Source organism: Pan paniscus, chromosome 5 (genome assembly GCF_029289425.2).
Source record: "Pan paniscus chromosome 5, NHGRI_mPanPan1-v2.0_pri, whole genome shotgun sequence".
NCBI classification, from domain to species: Eukaryota; Metazoa; Chordata; class Mammalia; order Primates; family Hominidae; genus Pan; species Pan paniscus.
The window spans coordinates 35,772,696-35,793,198 of NC_073254.2; the positions used below are offsets into that span (position 1 = coordinate 35,772,696).

The window sequence follows — 20,503 nt, forward strand, 5'->3', positions numbered from 1 at the left end:
GAGTAAGTGCTACTTTTTTTCAAAAAGGCTGTGACTGGGCCAGAGAAAATTTGGATGACTGCATTGTTCAAAATCTGGTTGGCTCTGATAGATTTAGTTGTAGATATAAATATATTTTTTAATCATGTCTTCTGGTTTAAATATAGACACTGAATTTCAGAAATCCCAGTTTATGATAAGTACTGCCTTTCAGGGTGTTTGTCTCCATTACATCTAGTTCTAAAAAGATATGTAGTTCTGTATCAGTTTAATTTCAGTTTTCTTGTTAGGCCATTTTGGCGATCATTCCCTACATATTGTGATGACAACTACTTTTATATCATGTGTCTTCATTACTTTGGTGTGGTCGGTATTGTTATGTATATAACAGAAAAGTCACTATAGACAAGTCAAAAGCAATTTGATGCAAACTACCCATTATCCAAGTTTTGGTAGCAGTGAAACAGATACGTTTCATGAGAGAGGATTACTGAGAAGACAGCTGTCATTTAAAATTCCTAACACTAGAAAAAAACCATAAAGCTAGATGGCTACTCTAAAATGTTATTGATCAGTTCAGAGCATTCAGTTAATTATGTTAAGTTTTTATTGATTTGAAGTAGTTTCAGGGGAGATCTCTGCATTAGTGAAATGTTTTTATTTTAAAAATATTTTTTAAAGGAATATAGTTTACTTCATTCAAATAATCCCACAAATTTAGTATTCCAAAGAGACCACTTTGTGATTCTTTAAATTAATAAATGAGAAATATTTTCTAAGGCATCAATAAGACTTTAAAATGAAAACATCATTGTTTAACCATAGGAAAAAAATTTAACCTATCTGGTAATTAAAGCAATACAAATTTAAATTCCAATCAAGTGTTATTTTCATCTATAAAATTACTAAAAATTTTTGATTTGAGAATACAGAGAGTTGGATAAGCATATAAATTTTAGAAAGAGGCTAATAGTTCATATCATTTAGCTCAGCAAATCAGCTTCTGGAAATCTGTTTTGAGGAAATAATCTTAAAGACAGAAAGATCTCTTTGGACAAAAATGTTCACTGCATTATTATCAATAATAGAAGAAAAAGCTTAAATATCCATCATTAAGGAAATTATATAAGTAAATCATGGTATACACACGCAGTAGATTAATACCCAGCTGATAAACGTGATTTATGCAGAATTTATAACAGTGTGGAAAACACTCATTATTAGGAGGAAAAAAATAGTAACAATTTTATAGAAGTTAGGAAGTCGGCCCTATTTTGGAACTACATATTAATGAAGATAGAAGGAGATGCTGAAATTTTAAAAATCTCTTAAGCTCAGCCATTATACATAAGGTCTTATTTATGTTAATATGTAGTCATTCCTTTTTTTTATTATTGCTTGTACAAAAGTAAAAGCTGTTCTCTTTCCAAATTATCTCACATGCCAAGTTATGAGGGTCATAATAACATTTTTATCTTAAAGCAGAAATATCTTTAGATAACACATTTAAGTTTTCCAAATAATTTCACTTCATTATCCTTTTTTTATTTGTGTTTTTCAATGTATTATTTATGTATCTCATGATTTTGCTGCATTACTCTTCTGGAAGAAATTGTGTTTCCTGGTAATTTCTCCTTGCTTGCACATCTGTCTACCCCCCAAAACTCCACACAACTAGAATTCTGAGACGGTATTTAGTGGCTGTTAGGAAGTCGAACCTATATATTTGTTTTAATTTTTTTTTTCAGAGGTTCTACAGAGCATGGGGATTGTTTAACATTTTCTAGGCACACATGATCCATTTACAAAGACAAAGCACCTTGTGTTTCTATAGTTATTTTTATGTAAAGCTATTAAAGGAACAGGAAACATCTTTCGGCAGCCTTTCTCCCTACAACTGCCCCAAAAATAGTCATTAGTATTAAACATAACAGAGACTAAAATTGTTTCCCATAGATCCTTGGAGAAAGGCTGCAAAGTAACACTAAAGCATTTGGGGTTATTTATAATAAAGCCTGTGCAAAAGAAACAAGATGCCAATTCACGTGTCAGGCAGACAGTGGCAGCTGCTTTGTTACTATGTGGCACTGTCCCATCCTAAATCAAATGGGAAATGGGTACTGTTTGACAGATACTGTCATCAGTACAAACATTATTAAAATAATTAAAAAGCTTCTTCTTCTTTTTTTTAATCTTAGGGACAGGCTGTTGGTTTGTTCGGGCTTTCCCAGCCCTGGTGCTCAGGACTCCATGCATATTCCTACACCAGATTTTTGATCTAGCCAAGCCTGAGCTACGATTTTTTTATCCCAGTGGGACAGTGTAGCTATGTTCTTGGCGTTTTCTGCCTATTACCAGTTAGGGTCTGTGAACAGAATCTCCATTTGTGAGACCTCATTGTGGATAGCACGCAGTGGTCTTTTCATTTTGATTGATGGTTCTGGTTCTGCACCATCTGGCTTCTGATAGGCTGCATTAATCATATCCTGAACTAAGAAAGTGTAGACATGTCTGCTTAATATGTACCCATACATAATGTAGCATTAGTTATTCATTCAGCTTGCAAAACAGTCATAATGTATGCAAGGTCTTTATATAGTAAAACATAAATATTAATATGCGACCCATTAATGCTGTTTTTACTTGTACTAACCTCCCACTAGTACATTTGTTTATGAAGATTGAAGAATTAAGAGAAAGAAGGCCATGTGCACATTTACATGAACACATATAGTTTTGCTGATGTCTCCTATAAATTTAGAGTGATGTATGTCTGAAATACTTATTTGCTCATATTTACTTTATATATATGTATCTTTAATTGCCTCTTGAAATACAGGTTAAATGCAAGCTGCAATACAGATTAATTTTTCTCATGTGAACTGCTTGCATCAAATGTAGGTCATCCATTTGCCGGGGTCGTGGGGGCGTATGTGGCCGTGCTCTTTTGTGCTGCCTCTGGCTGGGCCCACTCTGTCCCCTGCTGTGTGATAATGTCGAGAAAAAAAAGAGGGGCCAGCAGAGGCCAGATAGGAATTCAGAAGTCAAACAAAGTTTGCTCCAGATTTAGGACTGTCATACTTTTCAGGAGCTCAAATTCGGTTTTAGAAATTTGCTAGGACCTTTTCCATTTAAGAGAGATTTAGTGTGCATTAATCATAATCCTTTCAGTACCTAGAGAAGGGAGGGGAAGGGGATTTAAATTCTCCTGGGAAGTTACCTTGTACAAAATTGCTAGAGCATATTTCTTGAGATAGCAAATTAAAACCATAACTTCATAAAACACATTTTATGTTTTATTAATTATGTTTTGTCATAACAACACTGTATTCCTATGTGGTTACATCTTCTTGTATGTGCCCCAAATTCAAAGCATGTGTTTTAATGAATTATACTATTGCAGAATAAGTGAAGATTAATGCTTGCGTGCTGCGGAATACAAAACATAATCCATGCTGTAACAGTAATCAATCATCAAATAATGCATGGGAAACAAGGCAAATGATCATAGTTTTTGTTGAGAAATAAGTAAACTACAGCTTCTGCTTGAAAAGTAATTGCAGTGAGGTTTAATTAGTCACATAAGCTCTATGAGCAATACCAACAGAAATTATATAAAATGTAATGCAGGGATTCAAACTGACATCTTAAGAGTTTCAGATATTACGATAACACCATGTAGAAAGCTGGAAAAAAATAATTTCAGAAGTAAAATTAGTACTTTAATGTCCAGCTCTCCCCTCTCTTATTTTAAAGCTACTTTTAACTGTTTCTTCCAATAGTTTAGATCCCATTATTGTTTAATTTCTTCTATTAAGTGATTTTTTAAAATATGCCCACCACTAAGAGCACTGCATTGACAAACCAAACTATAAAGTAGGAAATCTTATGTAAATAGTCTATGACCATGAACTACTGATGTAGTTCTAGGAATTTGTGAAGAGTGCTAATTTTGCTTGGAGAAGGCAGAGTTTGTGTCTTGACTTTGCCTCCAAACTAGCTGAATGATCTTAAAAACAGGTTCATACTGACTGGCCTATTTCCAGATTAACCCTCATTTTAAGATGTAATAGTCTGAGTGAGATTTTTGTCTTAAAAAAAAAGTTTAATAACCTCAAGCCTGGTTTCTTATCTTGAAATTGAAGATCATCCCTGCCCTTAGTTTTAGTTGTTTGTGAGGGTCACATGAGATAATGCACGTGTGTTATAAACTTTTAAGTACTATAAAAATATATGTACTGTCATTTTTATTGATTAAACTTTCCTGGATTTCATCTGCTACATTCATGAGAGTATGCACGATCATAGGTTCTCCTCCCATGTCACAGTAAATTTTAAGAACCAATAAAATGATGAATACATGTGTTTCCTGGTGCCTGAATTTCTCTTCTGTAAGTTCCCTCTAGAGTTTACGGGAGAGGTTAAAAACTACTTTTCCCCGGTAAAGGACCATATGCTAGTTGACTACATAATTACAACATAATTTAATTTTCTTCTTCCAGCAACATAGAAACTATTGGACTGTGCTTCTTTAAAATTAAGGACATTCATCTGGAAGCTGGGACAGGACTGAAAGGGAAGGTATTTTAAACCAAACCATTTCATTCGCTCAGGAAGGCAGTGCCAGAAAGACAGCTTTCAAGAGGCCAGTGCTCCGCTTCTCCATTGGAGAACGGGTGCCATCCAGGGGGGAGGCATGAACAGATGGATAAGTTAGAGAACTTGACAGCTTTCCTCTCCCTCCACGAGTCGTCAGTAGACTTTGATTAGAAATGTAATAAACTCCCATAATGCCAAATAAACTTCCTTCAAGTATATAAATACCAGAACACGAGTGATTTTCTTATTTGTAACATTTTAATGAATCTTAATGTTTTTGCATTATCATGAATATATCAGTGTTTACATTGGTCTTGCCTCTTTTTCATGTTACCAGCTTGTCCAAAGGACAACCAGACATGTGTATGGTTCTCCAACTCAGGGAAATCACTGTAGGCCATGTTTTGTGTTTACTTAGACTTCAAGTGAAGTTAGGTGTCCTGTGTATGCTTATACCTAGTGTCATAGCACAGATTTATATGTGTGTAAACAATGTGTTTGTAATAGGACTCAATAGTCTTTATATACAGTTTTTTAAAACTCTCATTCATTTATTGTCACTATACGCAAGACGTTGAAAATACAAACAGTAAGATTCTGTGTGGTCCCATGTCTTGACACACTCTCAGGCTGTTGGGGAGGATGGAGATGAACAGCTAATTTTAATTCTGAGATTCATATGTAATGCCATTACTACCCACTATTAGTAATTACTGTATTATTGGTAGTAGTGTTAATAGCAAAGCATAAATGTGTTTTAAAGGAACCTTGTTATAAAAGTTTAACTGAAGGTCATTTGAAACTTTGAAAGCACAAAGTATTCAGTGCTAGCTTCATACCTGAAAAAGGTCTGGGGGACCATGACTCATTAATTATTTCATTCAAATAAATCTATTGCTCTTTCTCCTAAAAACTAAAAATGTGTACTTTTTTTTTCTAAGATGGATATTTAGGGGTTTCTCTAAACTGTTGTGGTTCTTGTGTCAACTTCCCAAGAACACGATGGTCCCAAGGTACCTTTTTGAGTTTCATATTTGCCTTAAATTGTAACCAAGAAAACCAAGAATACCCATCCAAATAACTTGTCCAGTGCTTTTTCCTTCATAGCACTGAACTCTTATGTGTTATTTCTTTGGATGCCTTCTCAAATTATAAAGGTAACACGGAGGAATTACTTCCTAGCTGTCTCTCCTATACTGCAATAAATTATTGTCCTCTGCTCTTCCCAAAGGCCTCCAAGGTTATTGACAGCCCCGACCAACGTCTACCATTGCCATCCCCTCGCCCCCACCCCTTACTAAAGTGTCCCACCCCACACCCTTGAATACAGATTAGAATCAAAGAAGGAACTATTGGGAGGAGAAGGGGGTTGGGACGGTCATGCATGATGCAGTTTGTCAGCATTAATGTGAACAAAAGGTCACCAAGACTCATCAGATTGACAACGGAGAAAGAACATCATTCTCTGCTTTTAGAAATTCCTTATTTTATAATTTACCTAGCATGCTGCCAATTATTTAATTTTGAGTTAAAGATATTGTTCTTGGTGAAAAACCTATTTATTTTTAATCATAGTTGATTAACCTGTATATTACTAGTTATGAGTTATTTCAGTTATTTACAGTTTGTACTTGACCGTCACCGCCACATGCAGATTTATCATAAAAAGGAAGGAACTATTCTCCTTAATTTATTTTGTTTTTCACAGCCTGTTATGGTTTTTAAAAGGAGATAAGGCATGAAAAAGCCCTGAAACAATGGGCTAAAGTCATCCTCTGAATATGTGAGATATTTTTTATCTTTTCAGAGAGTCTTTGTAATTTAGGGACGTTTTAAGAAGTAAAACACATATAGAATGGGATTTTTTTTCTTTTTTAAAACAATCATTTCATTAGGTTTCTTTATTAACGAGTCTATTCACAGGGCAAAATGACAGCATGATAGCTGTTTAAGCTCATTGTTTTCAGATGGCAGAAACACAGAATAACAAAAGGAAAAGCCTCCAATATAGTTAATATAACCAAATGTTAGAGGAGGTAGGAAGATGCTTGTCAGAATCAAATAACTTATAAGCCATGGTGTCCATATTTTTCCCAGGAGTGGAAAGCCTTAATATCACAGCTATTCAATTTTTCATTCCACAAACATCCATTGTTTATAAACATTTCTAGAACAACGCTCTGTGTAGCATACGCATATGCCTTGTGCTCAAAGACAGTTTGCCCTTGTTCCTTTTAGTCTCCTTTCAGTTGTATTCTTGCTGTTTTATTCATTTTCCCCCTTTTCCCTTTCACATTAACAAAGTAATTCACTTTCATATGTATTCCTAGAGTTGTATTTTTGTTTCAAATGATGATTACATCCCTCAACCCCAAAATGTCTGGGTAAGTAGTTTATGGCCATCTGTATTCTGTCATGCAAAAGAAGATGGTTCTTCCAAATAAATTCAATGACTCAGCCATAATAACCAACATTTGTGTGTGTGTGTGTGTGTGTGTGTGTGTGTGTGTGTGTGTGTGTGTGTATGCTGTATGTGTGTGTGGGGAACTATCATTTTATAATTTCAACCACAGACAACCATAACCCAGAGCTTTTTAAATGCCCATCCTTTCACAAACATAATTTTATTTCTAACATTTTTGTAATCCAAATGTGCTAAAACATCTAGGCAGCATGCTGTATATCAGAAAGAGTAAGTGCTTTGCAGCCAAGTGAACCTGGCTTGGAAAATGCTTTCTCTCATTGACTAGCTGTGAAACTTTGGGCACGTTTCCTAATCTATCTGACCCTCACATTTGTCATCTGTGAAACAGGGAAAATAGTATCTATTCTGTGAGAAATAAAACTCTGAAAACAACTGATTCATAGTCAGTACTCATAAAATCTCTTGCCTATTTCCTTTCCCTTTCTTCTAAATAATTTCTTGGATAATATGTTCAGTAGTCTAGACACTTGGAAATGCTGAATTATTAAATATTTTCATGTTTCATTTCTCACATCTTTCAATGGCAATTGAAAAAAAATACATTACCATAAGACTTAAGAACCTGGACATAAGCATGGATTAGCTCAGTCAAGCCCATCTGTATACATGAGGTCAAAGTCAGGTCCCACCCCAGAGAACACTGTAAAGTCAAGTTTGTCTCCTCCGGCAGCAAGCTTCTCCTTTCTCCTTCTGTGTGCCCTTCTTGCTGCTTATGGACTCGGCGACCTCGCACTGTCTCCAGTCATGCACAGTCAAGCCTGCTTTCAAGAGAGAATGTGAGAGGCACGTCCATTACAAGATATACATTATTGAAAAGGGTCAATAGGAGAGTCTCCCTGGCTATTTTCATTTTAGCAGAAGAGATGGGATTTAAGCCAAAGTATTAGCTACTAATTGTTGATTCTCATGTGTTAGTGAACCTTTCTGTTTTCCAGCAGACTTTCTGGAACATGTCAATTATGGTGTCCCTGAATATTATTTTTAATTGGCTCTTTCACCTTTAAGTGGCTACTTTTGATGACTTCTGACCCACAAAGAGATCCACAAATCACTGGAAACTGTTCCCTTCTGGCAGAAACCCATTTCACTTGTGACCAAGTCGTCCAGTAAAATGCACAATGTCATCAAGGAAGGGAATTGGGAACAGAACAGAGGATGTTACTTACAGCACAACTACTAGCTACAGTTATTCCTGGTCATCAACATGTCCCAGGAAAGACTTAAAGAGCAAGAAAACGTAGAGAAAAATAACTTCTACCTTTAGTGCAAAATCAGTTTTACTGTGCCTTTCCTTTCTTGCCTTTTTTTTCCCTTGAAGCAGGGTCTCTGTCTCTCAGGCTGGAGTGCAGTAGTGTGAACATGGCTCAGTGCAGCCTCAACCTCCCAGGGTCAAATGATCCTCCCATCTCAACCTCCCGAGTAGCTAGGACTACAGGCACGCACCACCGTGTAACTAATTTTTAATTTTTTGTAGAGATGGGGTCTCACTGTGTTGCCCAGGCTGGTCTCAAACTCCTGGACTCAAGCCATCCTCCGGCCTCAGCCCCGCAAAGTGCTGGGATTACAAATGTAAGCCACTGCTCCCAGCCTCCTGTGCCTTTCTTTAAAGTCTTTACTTTTAGAAAATATCTGAAAGCAAATGAAAATCTCATTAATAATGAAGATAATGTATTACAAACAAAAATACCTTTTTTTCCCCTCAGGTAAATTACAAGGGTATTTTCTTCACAATCCCTAATAAGGGAAAGACTGCAAAAACGCACAGATAATTGTTGATAATCTCAGCTTTCTGCTGACTTTTTGCTTCTTTCTTTGTTGTACTGTTCTGATAGAGGATTTGGGTAGATACGGAAGATCAAGGAGGAGGAATATAGAGGAATTCACTTAATTGCTAAATGTTCCCATGAAACATGAATGATACACTGTCAAACACTGGATTGTATACTGCCTTGGTGTGTTCACTTAATTATATCTTAGCAACTAGACTGTACATTTCTCAAGGGTAAGGACTATGTCTTATGTCTTTGAACACCCTTAAAGGAACCTAGGCTAGTAGTTGACATTGAATAGTTTCTAAGTAAACTCTTGCCGACTGGAATTGTATTTACGGCAAAGCTACTTGCAAATTACTTGCATTGAGACCAAATGTAAACACTAGAGGAGCCAGACATGGTTTTCTTTGGACACATCTTGGATGTGCCTGATGTCCTCCCCACCTGCCTTGGGCATCCCTTTATGATAAAACTTTAATTCAGTCAAACTGGTATCACTGCATGTTTTTAAGAGACTTGCCCACTTTCTGACCAAATTATCCATCTACCCAAGGTTCTCAGTCAGGGTTGGTGTCACTCTATCAAGGGGCTATATGGAAATAGGGAGGGGTTGGTCGTTGCTAGTGGTGCTACTGGCATTACGCTCCCAGGGGCCGGAGATGCTAAACATGCTAAATGTTGCACAGCACAGTCTGTCACAGCAAAGCACTGTTGTGCTCACAGTACCACTAGCGCTCAGCATTAAAAAACACTGGGTTCCTTAAAAACTTGTCCTGCTTGCTATGTGTATTAGTCCGTTTTCAGGCTGCTGATAAAGACATACCCGAGACTGGGAAGAAAAAGAGGTTTAATTGGACTTACAGTTCCACATGGCTGGGGAGGCCTCCGAATCATGGCGGGAGGCAAAAGGCACTTCTTACATGGCGGCGCCAGGAGAAAATGAGGAGAGAAGCAAAAGCGGAAACCCCTGATAAACCCATCAGATCTCATGAGACTTATTCACTATCACGAGAATAGCACGGGAAAGACCAGCACGGGACCCATCACCTCCCCCTGGGTCCCTCCCACAACACATGGGAATTCTGGGAGTTACAATTCAAGTTGAGATTTGAATGGGGACACAGCCAAACCATATCACTACACAAGCCTTATATTTCACCACTCCCCCCTTGCACGCTATATTTAATCCTTACTGAGCTACTTCGTTCTGGATCATGCCAAGCTCTGTCTACTTCTACATCTTTGCAGATTTTATTTCTTAGGCTCCTGACCTACTTTCTCTTCTAGCAAATGTTTTTTAATCCTTCAGGACTCACTCAGCCCAGGCACCTCCACGAAGCCTTTGCTTCTTACAAACCCAGCCTGGAATATGTGGCATCTTTACGTGCCTTCAAAGCACTCTGTGCTTCCCTCTGCCAGGACATTTGTCCCAGTGAATTATGGTTATTTACTTTCATGTCCTCCCACTAGACTAAAACCTACTTAAGAATAAGGTGTATGTCCCCGCGATTCACTCAGTGCCTGACACATAGTGGGTACTTAATAATTTTTGAATGAATGACTCAATCCATGACATTGTCAGGCAGGAATTAGTTCATTTGGCAGATATTCACTGTGTATTCCTCATAACTTTATGCCAAGGAAGAGTCTTGGCATGAAGCAACACTGGCATTTTGGATGGGGAAGAAACCTTAGGAGTAAAGTAGGAAGAAGGGGTAGAGAAATTATCCACATAAAAGAGTTAGCTCAGGCTTTATTCGCTCAGTAGCCCTTAAGACTGTGAGTGGGATATGTAGTAGGAGGGACCCAGCCAACACTGTTCAAAGTTTGGAGCTTGGACCCAGCCAGTCCACAAACATATTGACCCAAAATGAGGTAGCTACAGAAGTTGGAGTAAGCATTTAGGAATTTGACAGAATAATTTTGTGTCTCTTAAATCTTATACTGAAAACATTGGTGCTTGTCTTTAATGCCATTTTTTCTAGTCATTAATCTTTATCATATCTTATAAATCAATTGGTTCCTGGTGGATCCGAATTTTTTTTTTCCAAAAAAAAGAAGGAAGGAAAAACATTTAAATAGCTGGTCCTCAGTAGTGTGCACCAGACTGGTCTAGGTGTTCCCAGCAATGACTGTGTTTTGTACCAGATTCCAAGTTAGATGCCAAAGAATCAGAAATTTGCTGCCAGTTCCTTCCTTCCTTTTCTCCCCTCTTGGCAAGAGAATGGCTTACTTGAGATAGAGGCAAGCAGGTAGGACAGGGTCCTCTCTGAGTACCTAGTGTTCTAGGTAAGGCAATAGTACTTAGCCAGAGCTGCCATATGAAAAAAAAAAAAATCTGCTCATCTGGATCAAGCCAGTCTGGCAGGAGACTGGGACACCATAGAATCTGGGGTGCCCAGTTTTTACCCAAACAGTAGAGTTTATGGTAACATAACTAAGGCTAGCACCTACCTCCTGGTGGACTGGTGGCCACCAATGTACCCTCCATTCTGATGATGATGAGCTCAAGAACTAAATGAGACTGGCTGGATTCATAGGATAAGGACCCTCATTGGCAGCAACTCAGCAGGTTATGGGAGGCAGTGGCCAACATGCCTAGGATAAGGGGAGCATAGTGCCAGGTATTATGAAGATTCAGACATGAGCAGTGTTGTTGACAATTTGAACCAAAAGCATGGACCAAAGTACGAATAGAATGCTTTAGGAGAAAAAGAGAAGTACAAAATGTAATACTGCAGCTTTAAAGAGTAAATATGAACTAGTTTGTGTGCAAATTCAAGCAAGGCAACGTTACTTTTACAACATTATTGGAAGAAGTTGAAGATGGTAATGGTAGTGGTACATTTATTGACTGTTAAGTAAGAAGCAGTATGACCCTCATAAAGATTGTTTATGTGTAGCAGGGTTGAAGTGCCATGTGATAAAACTCATAAGCTTTACTTACAAGAGTTCTAACTAGTGTAGAAAAAAATCCTGCCAGACAGCGTGTCTGCTTTGTTTGGAATAGAAGCATAAATATCTAATTTGCCTTGTTACAGAGAAAAATGCATGATCTATGCAGCTTGTAGCCAAATAATCATTCTATCAGGCTCAAAATGTAGGGAACGTAGTTAATTTGCTTCTTTGCCCTAATCCTTATCTCTGAATTTGTACTTCATTTAGTCATATTTCACCTCTTAGAAGCTAAAAACACAATTTTGCCAGAAGATCAAAAATAAAAGCAGCAATAGCATAAGTCAGTATACCCTAAATTAGGAAAGTTAGAAACACACACAGTAACAAATCTCTCAAAGTTTGTTTTTCTCTCAACGTTTCTCTAGTCTGTAGGTTTTTTTTCTTTTCCATGTAAGTGTTGTGTCATGAAAGCAAGTGTGTCTCAGGAGTGTAAGGTAGGACCCTATAAACCTTTAATATTAGCATTTCATCACAAAAGTTCCTTTGTTAATTTTTCTGTTGAAGAAAAATGAGGGTGACTAGCAGCCTTAGACAAAAGCTTAGTTTTTGTTTTCAAACAAAATTGACTTGATGTGGTTTAGGTTAGAAATTGATATTTTATTTTTTTAATTTGTCAGGCTTTTATTTTTTAGGTGGTGCCTTGCCTGTGTTAGATGTTTCAGTTTCCTAGTGTGTTTGTAACACCCAAAAGCAAATGAATTTTTATGAAACCATAAAAATGATCAACTATACCCTCTTATATAGAATGTTCATATGCAGCATAATTGTTTAATGCTGTTTTCTTTCCACATTAAGTCAACCTGAAAGATTATTGATTGTCACAAACACTGTTTCTTAATGCCAGAATTCTCCAGACCTGTGTCTCAAGGGACCCTAGTCAGGAGGGTAATTGTTGCTGCTCTCTGTTGAATACCCGGTGACAGCCTGTCTGGGTCGACTCAGGTTGTGGAATGGTGCATTTCATGATACTGAGTAGCCTGCCATTCTGGTGTAAAGTGGGAGTAGCCCCTCATTTATGGCTAAGGGAAGAGAGAGTTGGATGGTAAAAAAACAGCACAATTTTAGTAGGTATGTTATATTCAGAAAAGACTGAGATACCATTCCATGTGAAGTTTTAAATTTTGCCTTATTTATAGATATGTGCCCAAATCATCATGTTAGTTACTTTCATTTGTGTAGTACTTTCTACAAAGTACTTTACCTATGAATCATCTCACCACCTAGCCAAATAACTCTCAAACAAGTTATTTGACTTCTTTGGTCCTCAGTTTTCTGATCTGTGAAAGTGGCATAAAATTACACTGCATCCTATTAGCCAGCCTCACAGAGTTGTGAAGGTCAAATGCAATAGAGCTTAGACATGCAAATGTTATATTCCCTGCAGCAGAGTAAAGTCACATAAATGAACAACTGTTTTTAAAGCAACTATTGAATGCTAAATACTGTGCTGTGGTCAGCGGAGTGCAGTTTCATATACTGGGAATGGATTCTGGCATTCCTGTGACATTTTATACTGAATCACCTGTTTGTCCTTAAAAACTGAAGATAGGCCAGGCATGGTGGCCCACGCATGTAATCCTAGCACTTTGGAGGCCAAAGTGGGCAGATTGCTTGAGACCAGGAGTTAGAGATCAGCCTGGGAAACATGGTGAAACCCCATCTCTACAAAAAATACCAAAAAAAAAAAAAAAAAAAAAAGAATTAGCTGGGTGTGGTGGCATGTACCTATAGTCCCAGCTACCTGGGAGGCTCAGGTAGGAGGATCACCTGAGCCCAGGAGGTGGAGGCTGCAATGAGCCATGATCATTATGCCTTTGCACTCCAGCCTGGGTGACACAGTGAGACTGACCTTGTCTCCAAAAAGAAAACACAAACAAACAAATAAAAAAGATGAGAAGAGGTAAATTGAGTGTGGGGTGAGGAGGGAGATAAGGGATGTGCCCTAGCTTTACATATTTTCTAAGATTTTCTGTTTGAAGTATTCTTATTTGCTTTAAATCTGAGATTTACAAAAAGTGATTTCAACCTCATGACGTGTCCAAAATAAGTTCTGCTTTGCTAGGCTTGAGCCCTAGGTGGTCATGTCCCCTTAGGATGCCCAGAGCCTTCAGGATTGTAATGTCTTACACATGTTTCTAGGAGGGCTGCAGAGCTGGGTGGCATGGAGCTCATTTGCATGCACTTGATTCACAGCCTTTATTTCCAGGCAGTCACGTTTTCCTTCTCAGAACAATGTCCTAACTGTTGAAAGTGTGCAGATTTTCATGTTTGTTCTCAATGATGAAGAGCAGAAAGTCTATAAAAATGTTAAATTATGGTAATAAAGTAAATGTCTTCATTTGCTGAGCTGATCTTTTCACATTTAGAATAAATATCTCCTTTGTAGTAACTCCTTAGAAAAATTCCAAAAGCTTTGTAACAGTATTATGAGAAAAGATTTTTTTCCCCTCCTCCTGTGAAACTGGTTAGCAACATCCCAGAAAACTAGAATTCTCTAGTAACCCCTAGGTCAAGTGCCCATCTTCACACACATCTCTTTTATTCCACCTCACTTATGAAGGATCAGCTTATTCCTAATTCCTAGCTGCTTTTTAGGGGACCAAGTTAATCTCAACAAAGAATGGTAAATCAGATTTGCAATCTGTGATGTTAGGGAATAGAGTGATATCAAGTAATTAGAAAGAATCATACAGATCACTTTAACCACTTCACAGCCCAAAGAAGCAAAGTCTCTGTCTAAAATTACACGGCTGCCAACCTGGATAACGTAGCAGGATCCCATCTCTACAAAATATCAAAAATTCACTGGGCCTGGTGGCATACACTTGTAGTCCCAGCTACTCAGGAGGCAGACATGGCAGTATCACTTGAACCCAAGAGTTCAAGGCTGCAGCAAGCTGTGATCACGCCACCGCATTCAGCCTGGGCTGCAGAGTGAGACCCTGCCTCAAAATAAGATAAAACTACATGGCTGGTTTATGGCTGATTCCATAGTTCAGTACTGTTGACAATAGGCAACACAAAGAGTGGTATTTCCTAAAGGTTCCAGTGGACTAGAATGTAACATTTTGTAATAAAATTAATGCGTGTGAAAACTGGCCTGGAGATTGTACCCTTCTAAACTGCTAATACCCCGTGTTACATCCTCCTCCTCTCCTTAATGGGTCTGGACTGCATGCACTACAGTTGCCCAGTAAAATAAAACATCGTCAAATACTGCATTAGGTATCAGGGACCAGGCATTTGTCTGAGCTCCAACACGTGCTTTCTGGGTCTTGGATTTTTCTCTGCTCTTAAATTAGAATGATTAATTTAATCATTAAATTAGATGGCTGACATGAACGACTAATGTCTTCATGGAGTACCATTCTTCCATAAAAATTGACCAAAAAAAATCACAGTTCATGTCCTAGAGCCCAGGAGGAAAGGGTGTTTTTGATTTCTGACCCTAACCTTTCTAATCTATCCTTCAAATTCAGGTAGGTTCGGCTCAGAATAAAGGTGGAAAGAGCCAATTGGACCTTAAGGTTAAACATTGGAGAGAGGAGGAAAACTCTTTTTGACAGCCTCTAGTGTTATTTGTGGGATAGACTGGTCCCTCTAAGATACTCTTAAATTTGGCTGGGCGTGGTGGCTCACGCCTGTAATCCCAGCACTTTCGGAGGCCGAGACAGGCGGATCACAAGGTCAGGAGATCGAGACCATCCTGGCTAACATGGTGAAACCCCATCTCTACTAAAAATACAAAAAAATCACCTGGGCGTGGTGGTGGGCACCTGTAGTCCCAGCTACTTGGGAGGCTGAGGCAGGAGAATGGCATGAACCCAGGAGGCAGAGCTTGCAGTGAGCCAAGATCTCGCCACTGCACTCCAGCCTGGGCGACAGAGCGAGACTCCGTCTCAAAAAAAAAAAAAAAAGATACTCATGAGTTTACCTTTCTATCCAAGATTTCTTTGGTTCTATAATCAAAATAAACCTTCTGTTTTCCCCTATAGTTTTCCTGTCTGATTCAGATCCAAGTCTACATTTTTGGAAGCCTGCACGTGTCCATGGTCCATCAGCAATAATGTTTATGGACGCCACGACCAAAGGCTTCTTCAGCAAGCACAGGCAGGGGATTGACTGGTCGGGGGGAAGTGAATACCTAGAACCTACGGTCCAACAGGTAGTCTTTTGCTGTGCAAGCATCACCAAGTCCAGGCAAGGACCATTTCAAGTTTTTAATACATAAGGTCATTTTTCCCCCCAATGTTTCTGGATAAATAAAAAAGATAATTTTATTTAGTATAAAGAATGCTCAACCAGATAAAAACCTGGAAAGCTTGAGTCCACAACTTTATTAGTATGTTGCTTTTTACTTTTAAAAATGGTTTTAATATTTGGTCATCCAAAACGTAACACCCGAGTAACTAACTTCCTTATGAGATTGGCAAATAGAATATGATGGGGGTAATGGGGCCATTCTGGACTCCGTGGGAGATCAGACCATCACACAAAGGCTTAGAGGTGGAAATAATAAGAATAACAAATGCTAACTTGTAGCTCTGTGTCCATTGTCCACTGTTAATTCACAAGAGCCTTGATAGTGATCAAAGCTGAGCTTCCTGGTTAGTGCCCTGCAACCAAGACCACCCTCTCTCCTTGAGTCCTGTGGGATCCTGACTTTACTTTGACTTGAGAAGAAGCTAATTATGGGTTGATTTCTGGAAAGAATGATTAATAATCACTTCCATTTGGCAAAATAAAATCTGTGGAGGCAACACTGGTGTTTTTACTACCTTATGAAGCAACATGAGGAAGAAGGAAAAAATCATGTATAATCTTTTGCAACAAGCTATAAAATGATGTTTTTGTCTTTAATTAAACAAAAGCATTTTTATTTGCAGAATGTTATGATCATATTGCTAATACAGCTTAATGCTTACTTTTTAACTAATTCATTTTCTCATTTGTGGCAGTCTAGAAAGGTTTATTAAATCTAATGACTGTTTTAGGATTAAGTAGGGGAAAAGCATGTTCTAATTACGGGGATGGATAAAAGCAAACTAATTAACCAAAAAAGTGTATTTCCTTCCTCATAGATGTCTGGTCAGCCATATCTGAGATGAACTTGGGTTACCTAGCTCCTGAGTTTTTTAATCATGTTTTTAGATTGCATTTTTTACACCATCTGTACCATTAACATGACTGTAATTTCTGTCACAGTTGGAAGCTTCAGTTAATAAATGTTTTGTTTCGGAGGGGGATGGGAAGGCAGACAGGAAGGTAGGAGTGTTTATGAATGAACCAAAAGGGAAGGGACTGTGATCTGAGGAGCCATGAAGTGAAAATCCTGGACTGACTTAGAACTGTGAATTTGGGGTTGTCCTTTTCTGCCCCACCTTATAAATACTCTTAATTAATCCTTCTAAAAAAATCCAACCTAGAAGAAAGTATTAATCACCTATTAATCACCAGCTAGTCAAAAAATCTAAATAACTTAATTCTTAGACAACAGAGCATATACAGAAGAATGTGTGGTTGTTTTATGAAATTCAGAAGGATTTGTTTCTTAGTGTTGTGTATATCCTGAACAAAGCACAGAATCACAGTATTGTAGTTGAGAGTTCCAAATAAATAGATATTTTATCCTATTTTTTTAATTACAGATTTTTCTGGATATATTTTTCTTTTTTTTACTAGTAACTACTGCTTCAGGCTTTTAAAAAACACTGATTATGTTTTCAAAGTTGAAGAAAATGGTAAGTTTTAAAGCATCTGTAATTTCAAAGAGTGATAGTATATTGATTAAAAAGTTTATAGAAATAAATAATAAAATTTTGTTGCAGGGAGAGGAATAGGCAAGACACAAGGCAAACTGTAGACTAACTCACTGAAAATAAGTACACATACTTTTCAATTTTAAAAGATTACCATTCATGACTAAAAAAGAATAAACTGTATGAAGTGAAGACTGAATTTTTAGTTAAAAGTCTTATTATACTAGGATGAAGTTTTACATCTTGTAGCATAAGGGACATTAGCTTTAGTATTATAAAGGAGATATCAGTATATATTGTGTGCCTGCTGGGTGCTTAGGGATACAAACCATTAAGATAGAAGCCTACCTCAAGGAGCTTACTGTCAGTAAACATTTGGAGGACAAGGAGTTACAGTAGAACAGGAAATGTAATTTACTTCAAAAAACTTTTTTTTTTTTTGAGACAGTGTCTCACTCTGTTGCCCAGGCTGGAGTGCAGTGGCACAATCTCAGCTCACCACAACTTCCACCTCTCAGGTTCAAGCGTTTCTCCTGCCTCAGCCTCCCAAGTAGCTGGGATTACAGGCATGCCCCACCTCCAGGCCCGGCTAATTTTTTTGTATTTTTTAGTAGAGACAGGGTTTCGCCATGTTAGCCAGGCTGGTCTCAAACTCCTGACTTCAAGTAATTTGCCCGCCTCGGCCTCCCAAAGTGCTGGGATTACAGGCATGAACCACCACGCCTGGCCCCAAAAAACATTCTTAAATGATGATTTATGTAATAAAAGTACTTCAGTGATAGACAATGGAAATAGTACTTATCTGGTTGCAATGATTTGTAGGTAGTGGTCTTGCAACATTTGCTGGTGATACATCCTAAAGCCTCACGATTCCTCACATTCCCAAAAAGCCTTGGAATGTATAACTGCATCCTTAAGTTATGCTTATAAAAGTAATTGAACGTTTAGAGTGATGCTGGCAGGCCTTTCTGAAAGTGACTGCGTTCACTGAGAGACAGTAAAGAAGCCACACATAGATGCAAACACCGGGAAGTTGGCTAAGGTGACTCATTAAGTGAGTCCATCGTATCTATCAATCTTGAGTAATTCGGGAATTCCAAAATGTGCAGCAGCCAAATAACAAATGAACGTCCCGAACATTTATTTATTTATTTATTTTGAGATGGAGTCTTGCTCTGGCGCCCAGGCTGGAGTGCAGTGGTGCTATCTCGGCTCAGTGCAAGCTCCGCCTCCTGGGTTCACGCCATTCTCCTGCCTCAGCCTCCCGAGTAGCTGGAACTAAAGGCGCCCGCCACCACACCCGGCTAATTTTTTGTATTTTTAGTAGAGATGGGGTTTCACCATGTTAGCCAGGATGGTCTCAATCTCCTGACCTTGTGATCCACCCGCCTCGGCCTCCCACAGTGCTGGGATTACAGGCGGGAGCCACCGCACCTGGCCTGTCCTGAACGTTTCTGTTCCAACTAGTGATGGTGAGGCTCTAAAGATTTCCCACATAAACTGCAGGAGTTACCAAACAGCACGCTTCCGGGGGCAAGAAAAGAATGGATGTTGGGTATTTATGAATACCCAGCAAGGTATTCAGGTTTTCACAGAAATACCCAGGTATTACTTACTGGCCTTGCTAAAAATCAAAACTCCTGATGCCTCCTTAGCGATTGTACAAGCCTGCTTCCATGGCCATTTCCTTTAGTGCAGGGCCGTGTTCTCTAAAGGGAACAGTGTAGTTATGAAGTTTGTTGTAATGAAATTTTCCCTGTGTGACCAAATCTTCACCCTTAAAACCAAACCTAGTTGGGGCAACGAAGGCAAATATAGCCAAAGCCTCCATAAAACTTGCTTTAAACTTGGCTTTTAGTGTGTGTCAGTTAGCCAAACACTCTTATCAATTAAACCAGTGACCTTGGGATTGATCAGAGGAAGCAGTCAAGTCTACTTGATATTTAAAATGGCTTCATATAATTCCCACGAAGTCCCATGAAATACAACAGCCCAAGTTCAGGTTTTGTCCTGTCCACTTCGTCCTGACAGGCTTTCTGTATTCCATCACTGGCTTTCTAACTTACTCTTCCCCAGACTGAAATCAGAGTAATGAAAACAGTCAAACTGCTCATAAAATGTCACATTACTATGAGAGCACACATTATTTCTACAGATATTTTCTATCAGTCACTAGATCACTACTCAAATGACAGCAGTGCCTGCCTGAAACATGGTTTAAAAATGACAGCCCCATACTGCAAAGACTACTTCAGCAGTAAAATTTACTGATTTGTCCCTCTGATCTTAGCCTACAAAAGATACCAAATGTTACTCAGGAATAAATAAAACATTTCTAGAAAAGGAGAGAAAAGGTTATATGCTTCATTTTGCTTATCAATGTCATTTCCAAGCCAACAATTTTATTAGGGGTAGGGGTATGGGGACATGCTATTTTTAGTTTGTGGGGGAGAAATGTGACATTTAGAACAAATGTCATAGCATTTCTTCACTAAAAATCCATGCTGTCAGCTCCCTAGCTCTAGAGAATTATAGAAAAGCCGTACTGAACTAAAGGAGAGGCAACAATAACTTGATTTTTAGTTTAACCCTCTCCGACCCAGCCTCAGCGTGGCTGGACAGTAGTAACAGTTTTTGTGTGTTACCTAGCTCTGGGAAGCAGTCGTGCATTCGCATAAAGGGTATTTGTTTAAAAGAATCTATTCTGTCTACCTAAGAAATGACTCTGTGTTCAGCCAAAGCCCTGTGACCTGTTTTGTTCATTGAACCTTGAGGAGAAGCAATTTTTTCACAAACAAAAGAACTCAAATATCTACTAAAATAACTACTCCAATATGAAAGACAGAAAATGACTTTTATTGCCTGTAAACAACAAAAACAGTAGAGGACATAATTATTAGACTTTAATAGAAAAATAAATATGTAATAAATAAAGTTCTCATTATGGAACA

The 20,503-nt window shown here is 38.2% G+C and overlaps 1 protein-coding gene and 1 long non-coding RNA gene across 4 annotated transcripts in view; one reads left to right on the forward strand and one right to left on the reverse strand.

The window, feature by feature from the left end:
• The window catches only part of CDKAL1 (CDK5 regulatory subunit associated protein 1 like 1), a 704,387-nt gene that overhangs the window by 603,606 nt on the left and 80,278 nt on the right, over positions 1-20,503 (forward strand). The gene's annotated exons all lie outside the window — the stretch shown is intronic.
• LOC117980538 (uncharacterized) overlaps positions 5,842-20,503 on the reverse strand; it is a 28,998-nt gene continuing 14,336 nt past the window's right edge. The window contains exons 2-3 of the long non-coding RNA XR_008625570.2: positions 9,697-11,433; positions 5,842-8,692 (exon numbers count right to left, since the gene is read on the reverse strand). This is a non-coding gene — a long non-coding RNA (uncharacterized LOC117980538). The remainder of the gene's footprint in view (positions 8,693-9,696; positions 11,434-20,503) is intronic.